Genomic DNA, 6,324 nt, shown 5'->3' on the forward strand with positions numbered 1-6,324 from the left:
TGGAGAAAAAAAATATCAAATGGTATAAATGTCACCTTCACTTTCTCAATACAAGCAATGCAATGTGTGCCTGATTGCTTAGGAGAGTTTTTTGCTGGACAGATGTATGCTCAGATTCAGCCTATTTATTAGAGAACAGTCTCAGCTCTCATTCTCAATTTTAATCACTGTGTCAATTTTAAAAGGGCAGTTCTCATTACATAAACATTTGGAAGTTATAAAGCTGAAAGGTCAGGGTGTAGACAAGACAAAAGATAACATGCCACCAGCTGGCATAAACTTCCTTGAGCAAAATATTCACCCAGTCAGCCCAACCCTCAGACAGCAAGGACTTAGCAATAGGAGCAAAATGTTCTCATTTTTCTGTTTTTCAGGCGAAGTAATTTTATTTATGAGGCTGGAACTTACACATATCTTTTCACTCAAGGATGCTGAAGAATGGAATTCTGCAAGGAAATTTTATGACAATTAATAAACAAACTCATTTAACCAAATATTTTTGTCTAAATATAACCTGATTGCTATTGCCTACACTACAGTAATGATGGAGCAATTGTTCTCCCAATGCTATTCCATTTAATCCTTCTTACAGGTTTATTAAGTGGTATTTTTTAATCAATAATATACAGAAATGGAAATTCAGATTTAGAGAACAATAGCAAAATTCTGAATTATTATATAGTATATATACACACACACATATACACATGCATATATATATACACATATATGTGTGTGTGCAATATATATATATATATATATATATATATATATATATATATATATGGCACAGCACTCTAACCCAGGCCTACTTAATATTAAGACCCTAAGATTAATCTACACACAGCTTTCTTCTTTAACAAGTATTGCATAAGTAGAAAAGTTTGTTTGAATTACATTAAAAAGCATAGTGTAGGAGTGAAGAAATCCTGAGGAGCAAAACAGGAACTATAAGTCTCAGACATCCTATTTTCATCAGCTTTGTGTAAAAGATAAAAATGAAACAGGAACTTCAAAAGTATGATTTGTACTCCAGGTTAACATTTGAGGAAAAAAAATGTTTTCATTTCTTTTATTTAAAACTGGTAGAAAGTTATATCACTACATAAAAAACAAAACAAAAACAAAAACAGAACATCTGAAACCCAAACACTCAAAGTATAGCTATGAATTATTGTTAAATCTACACGGAATTATAGATGAGATTTTACCATTTTTGTACTTTTTGTTTGTTTATTTATTTGTGTTCTGCCTACATGTATGCTTGTGTACTGCATGCGTGTGTGGTGCCCACAGAGGTCAGAAGAGGGCATCAGATCCCCTGTAACTGGAACTACAGACAGTTGGAAGCCACCATGTGGGTGCTGGAAATCAGACTCTGGTCTTCTGGAAGAGCAGACAGTGCTCTTAATTGCTGAGCTATCACTCCAGATTCACAAATACTTTTCTTAAAGTTTGGGAGCACTGCCTTAAATGACCTACCCATATATTGTAGACAAATTTCTAAACAGTCTTATTAAATAAGAAACACAAAGCCAAATACAGGGGTGACAGCCATGGAAAAATAGGAATAGCAACCAACTAACCTTAGCTCACCACACCTCCATCGTAGCTTCCCCCTGAGAGAACCAAACCAACTTCTTCCTGTCTACCCATGCCTTTATTGCCTTGCTGTTCTGCTCTCTCATTGGCTCTAAGCCCAGCCACCTCACTTCCTTGTCACTGCTTGTCTGCACAGACCTCCAAGTCTCTATGGTTGGTACTGGGATTAAAAGCATGTGTCACTACACTTGGCTGTGTCCTTGAACATACAGAGACTCTGCTTGCCATGTGATTGGACTAAGGGTGTGTGCTACTACCACCTGACTTTTGTTTATGGCTGGCTAGCTATATGTCCCCTGATCTCCAGGCAAACTTTATTTATTAACATACAAGTAAAATATCACCACAATATATAGCTAAGAGATTCGAGGACTAGAGCTATAATTGTTACATAAGAAAATTGTTAAGATTCTGATGAAAACTTTGGATAGTAGAATTCGAAGTGGAGGAGAGCTGGGGAAGAAACTTTCTCTGAGAAGTGCTTGGACCAACATCATGATGCCTGAGGAGACCCTAGAGGGCTAAATGGGAGCAAGGGCAAGAACATATGATAGCTGACAAGAGGACTGTGATTGAAACTGTCTTCAATAAGCATGTTGAAGACTAACATCGGCAGCCACAAAGATGGTCATTGTCTCTGCAAGGGTGATAAAGCTCAAGAGGGCTGGCTCATTTCAATGGCACCACTTTTGTCCAAATGATTCAACAAGCTTCCCTGAAAGTATTAAGGATAGTGGAATCCACTTAGAATTCTTATGTGGTGTAGGATAGATTCACATTGGAACACTGGTCAATACAGATGAAAGGCACATGATGCAAGACAGTTATTGTTTTATTTCTCATAACAAAACCAACAAAACCTGCAAAGCTTCCAACAGAAAATTATGCAAAATTAAGAGATGAATGAAGTGTTCAGATCAGTAAACTTTTAAACAAATATTATGGAAAAATCAATTACCTTTAAAAAAGAAAACTACATTGTCCTGAATAACTTCTACTGATTTCTCAAGAATGTAAAATTTTGCTTATTTAGATTCTCTATGCTGATAGAACTAAAAAGTAGCATCATTTTAAAATCCCAAGGACAATAAGTAGCGGTATTATTAAGGATATACTTTCTTCCAGCTCCCTGAGCTCTTGAGGGGTCACTCCTAAGAAACCAAAGGAAATGTTATGCCTTTAAAATCATCTTTTCTAGGATTATTATATGTCAGAGGACTAAATCCAGTACTGATATTCTGTCATCATCAATGTGAGACTACTAGATGATCTCTTTAAGTATCACTTTGTATTATTTCCTCTTTCTTGTCTACCATTTTTTTTATTTTGAAAATACAAATGTTATATTTTGTTGTTACTCCTTTTTCAATATAGTTTTCTTTTTTAAATGTATTTGATTTTTCCATAAGTCTTATCTTTTAGTTCTAACTTACTCTCCTAACTCTCTTCCTTTATGATGAAAACATTGTATATTAACAAATATGAGAGTACTGTTAAGATGATCAGATTCCTGTGACCAATGTTGACATAAAAATAACCTTGGTGCTCATAAAATGATTGGAATTTCAACTCATTATTAAAATATTCCTGTCATGAAATCACCAGAGCTTTATGACTTCTCCAGTGAGCAATCTCAAAATTCTATTGGATAAAATCCAAAATTACTTCAGAATTTTTTAAATCTAAGATGATGGTAGACCAAAACTAACAAGAAAAATTAAAAAAAAATGAATCACAGATAATTTTAGGTAATCATAAATGAGATGTTTCAAATGAAGTATTTCTCTATATAATTAAAAGCCTCACAATTTTTTTCATTTCACAATACATGTGAAAAGTGATGTGCTGGCAACCTATATAATCTAGGGTCATCTGGGAAGAGAGAGCATGAACTGAGATTAAAGATTGATGCTGGAAGGTTACTCTTAAGCCATGGTCTTGAATGATATAAGAAAGAAGGCTGAGCAAGCCAAGAGGAACATGTCAGCGAGCAGCACTCATCCATGACTTCTGCTTCAGTTCCTGCCTCTGGGATCCTGCCTTGAGATCCTGTCCTGACTTCCCTCAGTGAAGGACTGGGACTTGAGTAAGAGTTGTGAACTACCACAAGCCCCTTTCCTCTCCAACTTGCTTTTGGTCATGATGTTTTGTCACATCAGAATGTCTGAACATGTGACTATCACATGCCAGAAAGAATGAAAGAATGAAATAAACTAATAGAAAGAAGATAAGATAAAATTCTAACCAAATTCTGTAGGGTTCAGAATATATACTGGTGTGTGTGAGGGGAGATAGGGTGTACACACATACACATGTTTAGTGTAAGGTTTAGCTTTCTTGCTATCTGTTTCCTTTATTTTTTCCTGGATATCTATAGGAAACACAGCTGTGTACCTGTGAACAGAATTCTGCATCTCACAGCGACAGTTTATCGATTGCTGGGCTCAGCGCTCTGCTTTCTCAGAAAGGACCAAATGACTCAGGTGCCTGCTGTAAGCCACACATGCAGCTCTCTCTTCAAAGAGACAGTTCGATTTTCTGTCTTTAAAAAGAAGCACAGCATAGTTTCTTGCCAAGTACACTTTGATCACATCCAAATTAATTACATGGAGGTTGTTTACAATTCTCCACAAAACATTTAATAAATCCATTGTCAAAGGCTCTTCCTTTTAGCTATTCAGTGTCCTCTCACTTAAAGGACAATTTACAAACGTTTTGGAGAAAGTCTTATCTTCTAGTTCTAACTTACTCTCCTAATTCTCTCTTTGTTGCTAAGACTAGGACACATTAGAGCCATTTTTTTTCCTTAAAACTTTTTTGGTTTCCTCATTTGTACAATGAAATAAAGGAATGTCAGAAGTTTATGCTTTTTTTTTAAATTTCTGGGTAACCACACATTTAGGGACTTAAACACAAAGTTAGATGTGGTAAGAATGCATACATAACATGCCAAGGCGTTTAATCTCCAGTCCCAAGAAGAAAATTCCAAATAATATTTCCAGTACCCGCAGATGAAATAACCCAGGGGCTGAAAGGAAGTAACTAAGAAATTAGAAAGGTAGTTCACAAAACATTGCGAAAGCACCTTCACGGCTCTGTAGTCTGCAGTCCGTCCGTTCTCTTCAGCGTGTGGGACGTGACAATCAGTACTAGCTACTGAGTGATACACTGTTTAAGGAGCCGGTCATGATGACATTCTCTGCTCAGATTCTGAGAATGCTAAAATCCATTCTCTGTATCCATGGCTTTTATCTCTGGCTGACGGTCTTCTGCAAGGCCCATGAGCTGTTGGCATAGTTTTTGCCTTGCTCATTCAAACTAAAGGCCCGTTTCTCGGCTGGCTGTTTCTCAGAGGTATTTTTTCCACTCACACACTGCTGGTTTGTGCTTACAGCTGGACCCCTCCGGATGCTATCCAGAAGCAAAGAAGGTGTCACTACAAATCTGTTCATACTTCAAATCATAGACTCCTTATACTTCCACCTTCCCATCCTCCACTTCAATAGTTCCCTTTTCTTAGATGTAATGCTAAATATCATGATATAAATGAGAATAAATTTTTTTTAAAAAAGTACTTTTCCAACAAGCATAACGTATAGAAACATTCCCCAGGGTTAGAGACTCTGGAGAACACTTTACCCTCCGATTTTGTTGTTTTAAGGACCAAATAGAAAAATATTTAAAAGCATTAAATTGATACCTAACCTTTAATAAAAGACTAATAAATTGTAATTTATCATGGCTATGATATTTGAAGGGAAGAAAAATGAGTGAACCACCAACTAATCGTTTATTCAGTTGAACTGTAAGAAACTGCTGTTTCTACATTAATGAAAAACTATAAAGTGCTGTGGGATGTTCTGTATGGCAAATGTGTTGCTCTGATTGGTCAATAAATAAAATACTGATTGGCCAGTGGCTAGGCAGGAAGTATAGGCGGGACTAACAGAGAGGAGAAAAGAAAGAACAGGAAGGCAGAAGAAGTCACTGCCAGCCGCAGCCAGGACAAGCAGCATGTGAAGATGCTGGTAAGCCACGAGCCACGTGGCTAGGTATAGATTTATGGAAATAGATTAATTTAAGCTATAAGAACAGTTAGCAAGAAGCCTGCCACGGCCATACAGTTTGTAAGCAATATAAGACTGTGTTTACTTGGTTGGGTCTGAGCAACTGTGGGACTGGCGGGTGACAGAGATTTTGTCCTGACTGTGGGCCAGGCAGGAAAACTCTAGCCACATTAAAGTATCAGTAACTCATGTGATTTTATTTCCTGAGTTCAGTGGCATTGTTCACAAGACATTGCAGAAGCACGGCCACATTTGTTTTCAGTATCTTTATCGTATGGTTTGTAACATGTAATAGGTACTGAGTACTGTGTTTGGCAGTGTTGAGTACAGTTTGACACTGTGGGTCATAACCCCGCATAGCATCCTGCAACTCAATGCCGTGTTGGAATAGAATTAGAAACAAAGTTTTCTGAATATATAATGACGAAAGTTAAATCCAAAATCAAATGAATAATGAATCCAAGGTGTTTCTGGCAGTGGTTGCTTATGCTGCATAGCGTGACTTCACTGCAGTCTTGGTTCTGGACATACCACACGTTCTGAGCACCTTGTATGCTCGCTCTCACCCAATGCAACACCAGTGAATGCTGCCTGAAACAGTGTAGGTTAGATTTTGGATTATTGATGCCATATAAACTACAATGTTTTCATTGTA

General features: G+C 36.9%; 1 long non-coding RNA gene across 1 annotated transcript; it reads right to left on the minus strand.

Moving 5' to 3' along the window:
- Nucleotides 1-358: 358 nt before the first annotated feature.
- Nucleotides 359-5,015, minus strand: LOC121832628 (uncharacterized). The gene is made up of 3 exons (XR_006076252.2): nt 4,688-5,015; nt 3,997-4,144; nt 359-446 (listed from the first exon to the last, which is right to left on the minus strand). It is a non-coding gene; the product is annotated as an uncharacterized LOC121832628 (long non-coding RNA).
- Between the last annotated feature and the right edge of the window lie 1,309 nt (nt 5,016-6,324).

Source organism: Peromyscus maniculatus, chromosome 10 (genome assembly GCF_049852395.1).
Source record: "Peromyscus maniculatus bairdii isolate BWxNUB_F1_BW_parent chromosome 10, HU_Pman_BW_mat_3.1, whole genome shotgun sequence".
NCBI lineage: Eukaryota > Metazoa > Chordata > Mammalia > Rodentia > Cricetidae > Peromyscus > Peromyscus maniculatus.